Source organism: Mesoplodon bidens (genome assembly GCF_964165515.1).
Source record: "Mesoplodon bidens genome assembly, chromosome: 6".
NCBI classification, from domain to species: domain Eukaryota; kingdom Metazoa; phylum Chordata; class Mammalia; order Artiodactyla; family Ziphiidae; genus Mesoplodon; species Mesoplodon bidens.
The window spans coordinates 50,637,200-50,651,466 of NC_138162.1; positions in this window are offsets into that span (position 1 = coordinate 50,637,200).

A 14,267-nucleotide genomic window follows, 5' to 3' on the forward strand; every position below is an offset into this window, starting at 1 on the left:
GTTTTTCTTCCAAAAATCTGCAAATATTTTAAATGTTGTTTGGCTCTCAATATTCTATACACTAATAAAGAAAATCATTCCATAAATGAAACTGCGAGACAAGCAATGTATTTTAAGTTATGTTTATGGAAAACAGTTATTAAGCTATGTTAATGCTTATAATGAAATTCATTGCTAATTCAAGAACTAATTATATAGATAATGGTCCCTGCTTCTACCTGTCTTTTAGCTACTTTAGAGCTTCCAACTTTTTTTACTTAGTGCTTGGAGTAATCTAGGAATGATAGGGCACAAAATCAATGCATTAATAAAAGCTGTAATTACATATAGTATCTGTATAGCACAGTTTACAAATCACTGTTACCTATTATTCTCATTTATTATAATGCTTTTAACAAAACTATGAAGTTTTACTCCCACTGTAGAGATAAGAAAACTGAGATTAAAACTTCTGAATTATTTCCTGGGTTGTCACAGTCAGTAAGTGACAAATGTAGGGCTTAAACAAAAGCTTCTAATTCCTAATCGGTGTTCTTCCACTTTCTAGGGAAATCCTTGGGTGTTTTTAAGGCTCTAAGATTTGCCTATTTCTTACTTAAGGATATATCAGTGTTATGAGTTGAATTATAGCTCTCAAAAAGATATTGAAGTCCTTCCTAACTCCCAGGACCTGGGAATATGACCTTATTTGGAAATACATTTTTTATAGAGGAGATGATCAAGTTAAGATGAGGTCATTAGGGTGGACCCTAATCCCATGTGACTGGTGTCCTAATAAAAAGGGGAAATTTGTACACAGAGGGGGACGTGTACAGAAGGAAGATGACATGAAGACACATGGAGAATCCATCTACAAGCCAAGGGATGCCTGAGATTGTCAGACAAGAGCAGAATCATGAATCAGTTCTTCCTCACAGTCCTCACAAGGAATCAACCCTGCTAATGCCTTGATTTTGGAGTTTTAGCCTTCAGAACTGTGAGAAAACAAATTTCTGTTTTTTAAGCCACCTAGCTTTTGGTACCTTGCTAAGGCATTCCTGGGAAACTATTACAGTCAGTGACAATCATTGATCAGTTTGTACTCTACATGCAGCCTTGGATTGGAAAGATAGCTGTACTCTGTACTGCTTTCCACCTAAGGAATTCAGAACATAATTAAGGAAGCTCTTTTATTTCACTGAAATTCTTCCTGTATGGGTATTGAACCAATCCTGAGCAAGATAAGGAGTTCAATAAGCAGTTGATCACCATCAATAGAATTAATTTTATTGCTATAGGCCTGGCATGCCAAAGAAGTCTGAATGCTAACTAACCCCACCCACCAGAATGCTTATCTTTAATAAGCCAATATCTGGCCTTAAAAACTCTTCTCACCATTCCAGAAATCCCTTATCAACACACAGAAATTAGAACCAAAGATGATACTCATTTGCCCTCCCTTTTCTAGGCTCTTTGTCACATGTTTATACATGTGTGCATGTATGTAGGGGGAGGATGAAACCTAGCTTCACACACCCATCCATAGCCACCCTTAGATTTCCACAGTACATTGCTATGTTGGTCCCACCTCTAAAACTGAGCTTCTGGATCATTGTTCTTCTTTGTACTTTGTTCCTGCTGGAAATTAGAGTTTTCTCTTAACCTAAGCCCATGTTTTGGACTCCGGACACCCAACCCAGTTTTTGCCAATCTCCTCCCCAAAGAGATGAGATGTTTCCACTGGACATAATTCTAATTTAAATTGTAAAATATACCAAAATCCTGATAGTGCTGTCTATCTCTTTTCTATTTAGTCATTGTTCTTGAACATTTCAATGCTGTGCCCCACTCATGCTTAGTTAAGATTGCCTACCTACATCAGGCCCAAGCTCATCATGAAATAGCTACCACTTGTGGAGAGGTTCTTATCATTGCAATGATAGATGTATAATTCATGAATATCTAACAATAATCCTAAGAAATAGGTAAACTATTATTCAAATTTTACAGAAAGAAGCTTAAGCTGTCAAACAAATGGATGATTTAAATATTGGTATTAGCATTGAGAAAATGAATGACTTTAATGATGGGATTTTTTTTTAATCTTTTTATAAGTCAAGGAGTTTCCAATTCTTTGCTTTCAACTAGATTGACTGAAGAACTTACCAGCTGACAGGTGATCATAAAAAGTATTTTTGATGATTAATCATTATATGATTTTTGTCATGTATCTCAAAAGGATTTAAAACTGAGTGACATTTCCATCACAAAGCTCCTTCCATTCCCACCTACTGTTCAGTAAATAATATTTCTCAGACATCTATAAAAACAAAAAATAGGAATAGAATTGATGTTGATCCTTATCTCATTTAGCAAAAACGGGAATACATGAACTAATTGGAAACAAAAAAGTTTCCATCATCCCGTCAAAAGATGCATCTCCAAAAAAAATAATGACCCTGGTATAGTTGCTGATCAAGAAATCAAAGAGCTAAACTAGCTCTCATTTACTGACAGGATCATTTTGGGTAACTCCAATGCCAGACATGGAAATCAATATGAAAACCCAGAACTGAGAATATTACATCTTTCAGGAAACTCCACAGAACAGCCATCTTAACCAATAAGAGAAGAATTTAATCAAATTTGAGTAACTGACAGCCTCTGAGATAAATATGATTTTTCCATCAAGTTAAAGAAGGTCTAAAATAGGTCAACAATGATCATTATTTCTTCCCACTGAAGTTCAATAGGCACAGGCTGGTAAAGAATTACCTGATGTCCCTCTTTAAAAGCTTACATGGGGCTTCCCTGGTGGCGCAGTGGTTGAGAGTCCGCCTGCCTATGCAGGGAACGCGGGTTCGTGCCCCCGTCCGGGAAGATCCCACATGCCGCGGAGCGGCTAGGCCCGTGAGCCATGACCGCTGAGCCTGCGCGTCTGGAGCCTGTGCTCCGCAATGGGAGGGGCCACAACAGTGAAAAAAAGTCTACTCAGGTAGACCAGTTCAGTGCTACACCATAATTTTCTACTCTGGCAACCATATCAAGAATAGAATTTGGGACAAATAATTTAATTTCTGAGAATTTAGCCCAACATCTTAATAATGTGCCAAATTACAGGTTGCTATGAGAATTAAGTTACATAAGACATGGTTTGTAAATCACCTACTTTTTAACTTCTTGGCAAATGAAAAATATAAGTAAGTACTGATAAAGACTGAATTTTAATAGCAGATTAAGTAGGATCTTGGTTTGTTCCTTCCCATGATAATCCTTCGCTCTCTGGTATGGGCAGTACCAACACTAGAACAATCTACATTGATTATAAAAGGCATGGAGAAAAGGAAGATTTAAATTTTATCTTTGACTCAAGCATTAGAGATGCCCCTTAAGTAGGCCTACTATATGCAGACGTGGAAGACATGTTTGTAATTTCATTCTTTCATTAATAAATCATTTATTAGGCACCTGATATATACCAGGAAATAGGGCTATAAACCTAAAGAGAAAATTAACCTTAACAGACTCTTAAATAACTATGAAAAATAAACACAATGTGATGTGAAATATGCTTTACTAAATGAATATATTATGGTAAAAGGGGTGATTAAAAGAAGTTAGTAGGATCACAAAAGAGGTGATATTAGAGGTAATATTTATAAAATATCCTGGATTTTGCTCAAGGGACAAGAAAAGAGACCATAGCTATTATGGTCACTACTGAGCTGGCGCATCACTGGCATTCAATAATCATTTGTTGTCAACAAGTCCTTACTGACTATTTTTTAATCAATGAAATGAAAGGGTGTATGAAAAAGGAAAATGTGTATGCTTGGATCTTAATATGTATGTTGGCTGTCTTCAGATGAGCTGCAAAACTATTTGAGTTTCTTTTGTGCAGGGTTATCTATAATTGTTTAAATTTTACCATGAAGGCAAGAGTAGCTAGCATATCCTCTAGACTCATACAGAACACACTTCTCTTTCACTGGGAAATGTTTACACTATTTGCATAATGAACTCCGGTCTTCACTTCTCTGATTTAAATACTCCTAATACTTTCAAAGATTTTTCATCTGATTGAAAAATACATTTTTTTGCATTGGGATAACACATTTATTGCTAGCATGTAACTTTAAAAGCCAGAACATTACTTAGACATTACCCAGGAGCCCAGCAACCTCAAAGTTTGTGCCCAGATAAGACTCAGAAGAAACAAAACACCAAATCTGCAATACTGTTCTCTTTATTTCACAATAATAGTGTCTTTATTTTTTATATGGCCCATCACCAGAGTCTCTTGATACTGGATGTCAGCAAGTTCATAGCCATGCATGGAGATGCTCCTACACCCTTTAATTCCTAAGCCTTGTCTTCTCCTCTTTCCCTCCTTTGGGCCATTCTAGAGTCCCAAACATTTTCTCCCTAAGAGGCTATAGAATTCCACCCTTTTGGGCATTAAGATAATCTGAGATTTTTGTAAATAGCACAGCCAAATCATCAAAACTTCTTACTCTTAAAACTCAGAAACAGGGAAGTGCAAATCAAAACCACAATGAGATGTTGCCTCACACCTGTCAGAATGGCTATCATCAAAAAGAACACAAATAACAATTTTAGTGAGGATATGGAGAAAAGGGGATGCTAGTACACTGTTGCTGGGAATGTAAATTGGTACAGCCACTATGGAAAAATGGTGGGAACATAAATTAGTACACCCACTATGGAAAACAGTACAGAGGTTCCTCAAAAAATTAAAAAGAGAACTACCATATAATCCATCAATTTCATTCCTGGGTATTTATCCAAAGAAAATGAGAACACTAATTAGAAAAGATATATGCACCCCAATATTCATAGCAGCACTATTTATTTCAATAGCCAAGATATGGAAGCAACCTAAGTGCCCACTGATAGACAAGTGAATAAAGAAGGTGTGGTATACTATACAATGGAATATTATTCAACCATAAAGAAGAATGAGATCTTGCCATTTGCAGCAACACAGGTGGAAGGTATTATGGTTAGTGAAATAAGTCAGACAGAGAAAGACAAATACTGTATATTTTCACTTATATGTGGAATCTAAAAAACAAAAGAACAAGCATAAAATAGAAACAGACTCATAGATACAAAGAACAAACTGATGGTTTCCAGAGAATAGGATGGTGAGGGGATAAGTGAAATAGGTGAAGAGGATTAAGAGGTACAAACTACCAGTTATAGAATAAATAAGTTATAAGGATGTAATGTACAGCACAGAAAATATAGTCGATGTTTTATAATAATTTTGTATGGTATATAATCTATAAAAATATCAAATCACTATTGATATTGTAACCTGAAACAAATATTGTAAATCAACTATACTTCAATACATAAATAAATAAATAAAGACAAATAATACAGAGAGATGCCACAGAGCTCCAAAACTTAATGACTTTATATTAGTACTTAGGAATTATCAATCACTGTGTGATTTTCTAATCTTATAGGTAGGCATGGTCACCCCTGGAGACTGTCATCAATTATCTGGGAAGGAGGTAAGGGCTTTTTTCCTCTATGCCTCCATCTTCTAAAATTCAGGTAATCTGTCATATGCTCATGGAAGCCAGTAATCCCTACATGTTATTCTCCATTTATTTCTCTTTTGTTATTCCCCAACTTTCAGATAAGTCTTACATAAATAATATAAATATCCCAACTTTAGCCTAACTGTTAATAGAAGGACAGATTCTCTCTTAGAGAAGAAAGTTCAAAGGGAAACAATACCATACATCTATGCCATCTACAAAATGGTGCAATAGGAATCCTCAAGAAACACCCTAGAGAAAGGAAACGTCTGGTTATAGAGCCTTAGCTAAGTCTCTTCTTTAAGGAAATTCTCCCTTTGCTGCCAAACCTGAAAAATCTGGTTTCATTCAGGAAGATGCCAAGTATATATGTATTTATTTGAGATTCTAACCAACTCTAAGCCTGTCGGATCCAAGGTGCTCCCATCAGTGCCAAACACTGGTTCAGAACTCCAGCTGGTTTTCTGCGCTCATCTCTGTAAGAGCCACCACACACCCATCTAGATTTCTCAGCACCCTATTTTCCTTCAGACCTGTAGAGCTATGAAAGAACTATAGAAAGATGAACTCCCTGGCTGATGACCTCAGAAATCCCCAAATCACACCCACTGAAATCCCTAATCACATCACAAAAAGGCCCAAGGAGGCTCTTCCTGTAGGGAAAGCTTAATATCAAAGCAAATCCATATTCCACTTCAACACTTGTGCAAGGAGAGAAGGTCCCAGTTGGGTCTCTGTTCACTTATTGCAGTTGTTGGAATTAAGGACCTGTCTTCCTGCCTCTCTCTCTCACTGGGGGATATTTAGGGAACAGTTCTGCTGATCACTAGGACAAAGGTTGTTATCATGCTGAGACTTAGGACTGAAATTTAAAAACAAATATTTCCCCTATTCCATTCAAGTTTAGATAAGACTCTCAAACATTCTCTCAAGAATCAAGAATCTGGGGCAGAAAAGTATTGTGTAGCAAGAAAACAGAAATCACCTCCCCACAAATTTTGCCTGGTTCCTAAGAAATGTCCTAGCAATTCTATATAGATTCAAAGAACTACTTAACTATGTAGATTTCTAAATACCATACATTTAATATTAGCCTCCCAAGTTGTGCAAAACTTATGAACAAGTATTTGCTTCATCACCTTCTTACTCACAAGGGAAATAGTTTCTGGGCTATAGTTGGCCACCCGCACAATCCAATCAGGAACGCCCCACAAGATCCCCACGTCTTGAGTATGTCAAGAATAGTGGAGGGCATTTACCATTGCAACAAAAAGAATAAAATACCTAGGAATAAACCTACCTAAGGAGACAAAAGACCCATATGTGGAAAACTATAAGACACTGATGAAAGAAATTAAAGATGATACAAACAGATGGAGAGATATACCATGTTCTTGGACTGGAAGAATCAACATTGTGAAAATGACCATACTACCCAAAGCTATCTACAGATTCAATGCAATCCTTATCAAACTACCAATGACATTTTTCACAGAATTACAACAAAAAATTTCACAATTTGTATGGAAACACAAAAGACCCTGAATAGCCAAAGCAATCTTGAGAAAGAAAAACAGAGCTGGAGGAATCAGGCTCCTGGACTTTACACTATACTACAAAGCTACAGTAATCAAGACAGTATGGTACTTTCAGAAAAACAGAAATATAGATCAATGGAACAGGATAGAAAGCCCAGAGATAAACCCACACACATATGGTCATCTTATCTTTGATAAAGGAGGCAAGAATATACAATGTGGAAAAGACAGCCTCTTCAATAAGTGGTGCTGGAAAAACTGAACAGCTACATGTAAAAGAATGAAGTTAGAACACTCCCTAACACCATACACAAAAATAAATTCAAAATGGATTAAAGACCTAAATGTAAGACCAGACAATATAAAACTCTTAGAGGAAAACATAGGCAGAACAATCTATGACATAAATCACAGCAAGATCCTTTTTGACCCACTTCCTAGAGTCATGAAAATAAAAACAAAAATAAACAAATGGGACCTAATTAAACTTAAAAGCTTTTGCACAGCAAAGGAAACCATAAACAAGTTGAAAAGACAACCCTCAGAATGGGAGAAAATATTTGCAAACAAAGCAATGGACAACGGATTAATCTCCAAAATATACAAATAGCTCATGCAGCTCTATATCCCTGGTGGCGCAGTGGTTGAGAGTCCGCCTGCCAATGCAGGCGACACGGGTTCGTGCCCTGGTCCGGGAAGATCCCACATGCCGCGGAGCGGCTGGGCCCGTGAGCCATGGCCGCTGAGCCTGTGCGTCCAGAGCCTGTGCTCCGCAACGGGAGAGGCCACAACAGTGAGAGGCCTGCATACCGCAAAAAACAACAACAACAACAACAACAACAACAAAAACCCAATCAAAAAATGGGCAGCGGACCTAAATAGACATTTCTCCAAAGAAGACATACAGATGTCCAAGAGGCACATGAAAAGATATTCAACGTCACTAATTATTAGAGAAATGCAAATCAAAACTACAATGAAGTATCACCTCAGACCAGTCAGAATGGCCATCATCAAAACATCTATAAACAATAAATGCTGGCAGGAATGTAAATTGATACAGCCACTTGTGGAGAACAGTATGGGGGTTCCTTAAAAAACTAAAACTAGAACTACCGTATGGCCCAGCAATCCCACTACTGGGCATATACCGTGAGAAAACCATAATTCAAAAGACACATGTACCCCAATGTTCATTGAAGCACTATTTATTATAGCCAGGTCATAGAAACAACCTAAATGTCCATCAACAGAGGAATGGATAAAGAAGGTGTGGTATCTGTATACAATAGAATATTACTCAGTCATAAAAGGGTTTGAAATTAGGTCATTTGTAGAGATGTGGATGGACCTAGATTCTGTCATACAGAGTGAAGTAAGCCAGAAAGAGAAAAACAACTATCGTATATTAACACATATATGTAAAATCTAGAAAAACAGTATGGATGAACCTATTTCCAGGGCAGGAACAGAGATGCAGATATAGAGGATGGATGTGTGGACACAGTGGGGGAAGGGGAGGGTGGGATTAATTTGGAGATTAGGTTTGACATAAATACACTACCATGTGTAAAACAGATGGCTAGTGGGAACCTCCTGTATAGCACAGGGAGCTCAGCTCGGTGCTCTGTGATGGCCTAGATGGGCGGGATGGGGGGGAGGGAGGTCCAAGAAGGAGGAGGTATATGTATCCATATAGCTGATTCACTTCGTTGTACAGCAGAAACTAACACAACATTGTAAAGCAATTATACTCCAATAAAGAAAAAATAAAGAACAGTGGGTAACACCATTCTCCAATTTCTACTCTTCCACCCTTTCCATGCCATTTGTAATAGGAAATACATTTTAGATTTCCATGTTCTGGAGACTTTGAAAGTAATTATAACTACTAGTTGAACTCCAAGAGATAGGTTGCTGAGATACATGGCTTGTTTTGCTTCACACAAGCTCATCAGAACAGTCATGATAGGAAAATAAAAGACTTGCAAGAAACATATTATTTGCTCTTCCTTAGGGCTTCAGTTCTCTAAGCCTCTGTCCTACCTTTAAAAAGCTGGAGGACTGGTAATGTGCCTAACTACAGTATCATCTTTAATTTCACCGGTTACTCCCTTTGTGATAACATGCAGTGAATCAAATATGGGAAGTGTCAAAAGAGAAATAAATGTCTTTAAGAAGTTTTACAACTTCAAGTTTTGAATAGCTTTAGGTGTCTTCAGAAGAGAGGTGCTCGAAGGGCTAGATCATCTGCAGGTCCTTAAGAGACCTAGCAAGAAAATAACAATTCCTCTACCTCCTCCATCTCTTCCAAACTCTACCATGAGACTGGTCATTAGTTCTAGGTTCTCCCTCTCTGCACTTCACAGAGAAAGCTAAACCCAGGCCATCAACACTTCTATCCCAGAGAAGGATTCCAGCATTCACCTATAAGTTCCTGGACAGCTTCTCTGAGAGGCACAGATATACTCCTTTTGATTCTGCTTCCAGGTCAGAGATCCATCTAGCTCTTGAAAACTCTGAAAACTTGGGATTCCTTTTTCCTAACACTATCTTGTTCTCAAGTCTTGAGCAAGTGGTTACAATAATATGTCTACAATGGGGTTACAATGTCAAAAACTGTATGAGAATCCTGCACTCTTATCGAACAGAGCAGCAAATGTCAGCGTTCACTTATTTGAAGTGTTGTTCTGGCTAAATGCTCATCTGGGACTTCACAGCATTCACTGGCGTCCTGGGGATATGAGCACACTCTACAAATACAGGTTAAACTCAGTCAGGCCACAGAAGAACTTCAGCCCCATTATTTCCAGATATGTAACAAAAATGTCACCTCTTCCACAGCATAGCTGCCTGGGGAGAAAGAATTTCTCAGGGGAGAAAGAATTACTCTTCATTTCTTGAGGGCCCTCCCAGTGCCTGACTCTGGACTAAAACTCAAAAAGGAAAAATGACTAACCGGAATAGTTGTCCCATGCATTCTAAACACTGAGGTGAGCCAAGAATCAGTATTTGCTGATTTTTTTTGTCAGCACATCCAAGAACATATTTTTGATTATAGTAATGCAGTTTAATGATAGAATTTTTCTAAATGAAATAAAGGTAATCACATTCCCAGCCTTCCAAAAAATACCCCTTTAATTTTTCTAAAAATGTTTCCTCTTCTAGGGATAAGTATGTTCATGTTGTCCTGGTGTCTCGAGATGTTTTATTTAGCAGTTCAGGACGAAGCATCTAGGGCAGTCCCTGAGTCCCCACGGGCCTCACCGATTCCCTGTGCTCTCAGTTGACTGGGGCAAGGGTTGGGGGTGGGGTGCTGTGGAAGAGTGGGGCCCAGGCCTGTTCCCTCTAAATAAAGTAGAAGCAGCAAAACAATGGCCCCCTCAGCTAGGGCATGGAGGATCCTGGCAAGAGGAGCACGCAGGGAATACTCTGGGGGTAGACACTTCCTCAGGCCATCCAAGTAAACCCAGGACACAGACGTGGGCACCTGGTCAGGCCAGGCTCTTTCAGCATTTTTTTTTTTTATAAAACTCATCTTTTGCATACCAGAAGGTGAAAAATGCATTGAAGAAAAAAAAAAGCCCACTAAATTCATTCTCAGTATACTCAATGCTCAACCTGCACATGAATTTCTTTTTTACATTTTTACAGTCAAACTGGTACAGAATTTGGAACAATTTGAAGTGAATTAGGAGCAGTCTACTCAGAAAATATATCTGCATACCAAGAGATGTGGTTCCCACAAAGTACCTGGTGATCAGTTTCCTGATAATTTGTCATAAAAAAGATGGAGAGGGGCTCTCTGTTTATCCCCATGGTGACAACATTCAGATTTGAACAACTCCAGCCTCAAAAAGAGCGCTCTCATCATTAGCCAACACAAAGCAGGGTGCTTGAGATATGGTGACTTTTCAAAAGCACCACATATTTGAGACTCTCTTGTATGTACATACACTGCTTCTGAGGCCAAGATAAGTTGACAATTTTAGTCGGTATGTTATTCTTTTTAATAAAAATGCACTTTGCTATTGAAGGACACATCAACTTTTTAGAAGAATTTTAGCACTTCATTAAAATGTTAAAATATGTCTTTAAGATAGCTAGCTTATAAGTAATTGCCAAATATTTTTTACTCAAAATGAAAGCTGGGAGATAAGAGAAAGACAAAAGGTGGACACAATACTGTGTGAGACACATGTTTAAGTAAGGAAAACACTCAAATATGTTTCTTTGCTGGAACAGCCTGGCTGTTGGAAAGTGGATACAAGACTCAGACAATTATGGAGATCATCTAGTTGTACTATGAAGAGGCACCAAAAGCCTAGATGATGCATTTAAGCATTCAGTGCTCATGCTAGAAAAGAAGAAAAGTAAAAATTCATGTGAAGAACAGAAATTAATGAAACAAAGAAGATGATCAATAAAGCCAACAATTGATTATTTGGAAAAAATAAGTACTTAGATTTCTGAAGAGTATGATTATCAATTGTCCACTAATTAATCTCTAGACAACTCAATTCCCATCAAAATCTTGACAAAGGACAACTTCATGGAAGTTGACAAGCCTACTATGAAATTTATATGGAACAGTAAAGGGTCAAGCATTGCCAACAGACTAACTCTTCTCTTGAAGAAGAGTGTAGTGTGGAACTTACCTCACCATAAAATGAGAACAGAAGAAAAGACAGAGGACAAGAGCTGAGAAGAGTGGAGAGTAGAATAGATCATGTGTGTGTATGTGTTCTGTACATTGCCAAACCTATGTAATGCTGAGTCCTGATAAAAAATAAAAGTTGAAAAACTCCACTCAAGAGAAACTTGAACATGTGAAGAAATATGTTCAAGCATGCCCACAGCGACACTACTGGAATAGTGGAATATTCCACTACTGGAATAGAATACAACAAAAAAGCTGTTAAAAAAAAAAAAAAACCCAAATGTCTACCAATAAGACAGTGGATACAATGTATTGGTAAGGTGGGATACTATTCAGCAGAACAGAAGAATGAACTATAGTTATATGTCTCAAACATGAATGAATATCAGAAACATGTTAAATGAAAAACAGAAGTTGAAGAAGAAGAGTCACATTGCAGTTGCATTTATATATAGATTTGAAACCAGCACTAATTTATCATTTATAGATGCAAATTTTATAGTAATACTATAAAGAAGAATTTCTAACCCTATGGGAGGGTAGGAGAGGAAATAAAATGAAAACCTAAGGGGAAAGTTACATAAAGCGCTTCAGAAATATTAGTAATCTATTCTTAAGCTGGGTGGTAGGTATAGGCAGGGTTGATATTCAAAACATATTATGCAATAATCCAAACAGTCTAACTACCAACGAATCTAAAAGGACAACTGCTACAGTAATTTATCAGAGTCCAAACAGTGACTGCTTTCCAGGCTTTATATGTTTAAGAACTGAATCTTAAAAGAGGTTCACGTCCAAAGAGATGGGGCAGGGGCGGTAAGGGGAGCACCTGGAGGTTCAGATCAGCAGCTACCTACCAGTCAGTATGGACACACTTCAACGGTCACTATAGCCACACTAGTGCCTACCATCTCAATAGTCATGGATATATGAATGTTTTTTTATTCCTTGTACCATATAGTATATATTATATTGATATTTTTGTATATATACAACAGCACTTCCCAATAGTAATATAATGCATGCCACAGATGTGAGCCATATATGCAATTTTGAATTTTCTGTTAGCCTCTTTTTTAAAAGTAAAACAGGTAAAACTAATTTTAATAATATTTTGTTCAATTAAATATATCCAAAATATAATTGCAACAGGTGAACAATATAGAAAAATTGTTAATGGAATATTTTACATATTTTTGTACAAAGTGTTCAAGATTCAATATGTGTATTTTACATAAATAGCACTCACAAGCTGAACTAGCCACATTTCAAGTACTCAGTGTGGCTGGTGGCTAAGATCCTGAACACCACACATATAGACTATTTTATGAATTTAAATGATAGAATAAGAATTTTCATATCTGTAGATATGGAAAGATCTCTCAGACATTATTTAATGCAAGAAAAGAAAGATATAAAATAGTACATACAGATAGTATGATTCAACGTGTTTAAGTATATGGGAAATACATTTTTTTCTGGAAAACTATTAAAACTATTAATGGCAGTGTTTCTTGAAGAGAAGAGCTAGAGACTGAGGACTCAGTGATATTTTTTCTGAATTTTAGTACCTCTATGAACTTTAACTTTTTAAATCGTGAATGTCTATTATTTTTATTTTTTAGAATAGAAACAAATAGTTAATAATGAGGCATATAACAGTGAGAAAAATACTATGAAATAGAAATAGTTAGGAGCCTCAATTACATTTCCTACCAAAAATGTCAAAACTCTAGATTTTGTAATGAAGTGGTAATTTGCCATTCTCTATCTACTTTGACAGACAGGCATCCCAGACAGGCCACAACGATCAATTGCCCGGTGAACACTCTGCTTTTCTCCACATTGAGACTCCTGGTCGAACTGAAGATGGATGTAAGATTAGGGAATTAAGTAAGCCAAGAAGGAAGGATGTCTAAAACTTTTATGGCTTTACAGACTTGAATTCAAATGCACTGGTACATGCAAGAGGCCCTAGATCTACTCTCCCCTGGAATCGCTAATTTAGTAGTCCTTTAAAGAAGGAAGTGGACTTCTATCTGACCTAATTTGTTCCTGACACACTCATGTTCATGATTATTGCATCCTTTTAAGTGTATCTAAAAGAGCTTTTATGAAGAATCTTAATAAAGTTTTCCCTAGGGGCTGCATCAGCATTACTGGATTGTTTTCCAGAGTCTTCTATATTTCCATTTTGGAAAATCAAGACTACCTGGCTCCATCTTTACCTCTGACCCTTTTCTTGTTTTCTGTGTATCCTTAAGATCGTCAGCACTATTCAGGAATCCCTCCTAAAGTTTTATCAGTGTTCTTAAATTATTAATACTCACTAGGACAGTTGAATCCTTTGGGGGTGGCCCTGTTCTACTCTATTTCTTTAATAATGCTAGTTGTGTGATCCTTAATCTGTAGTGCACTTTTAATGGGAAAAAAAAAGATTTAGGATTTGAGTCACAAGGCCTTCATTTCATCATATGTTGATATTACACCACCATCCCCAACCAGTAAGTCTATTAC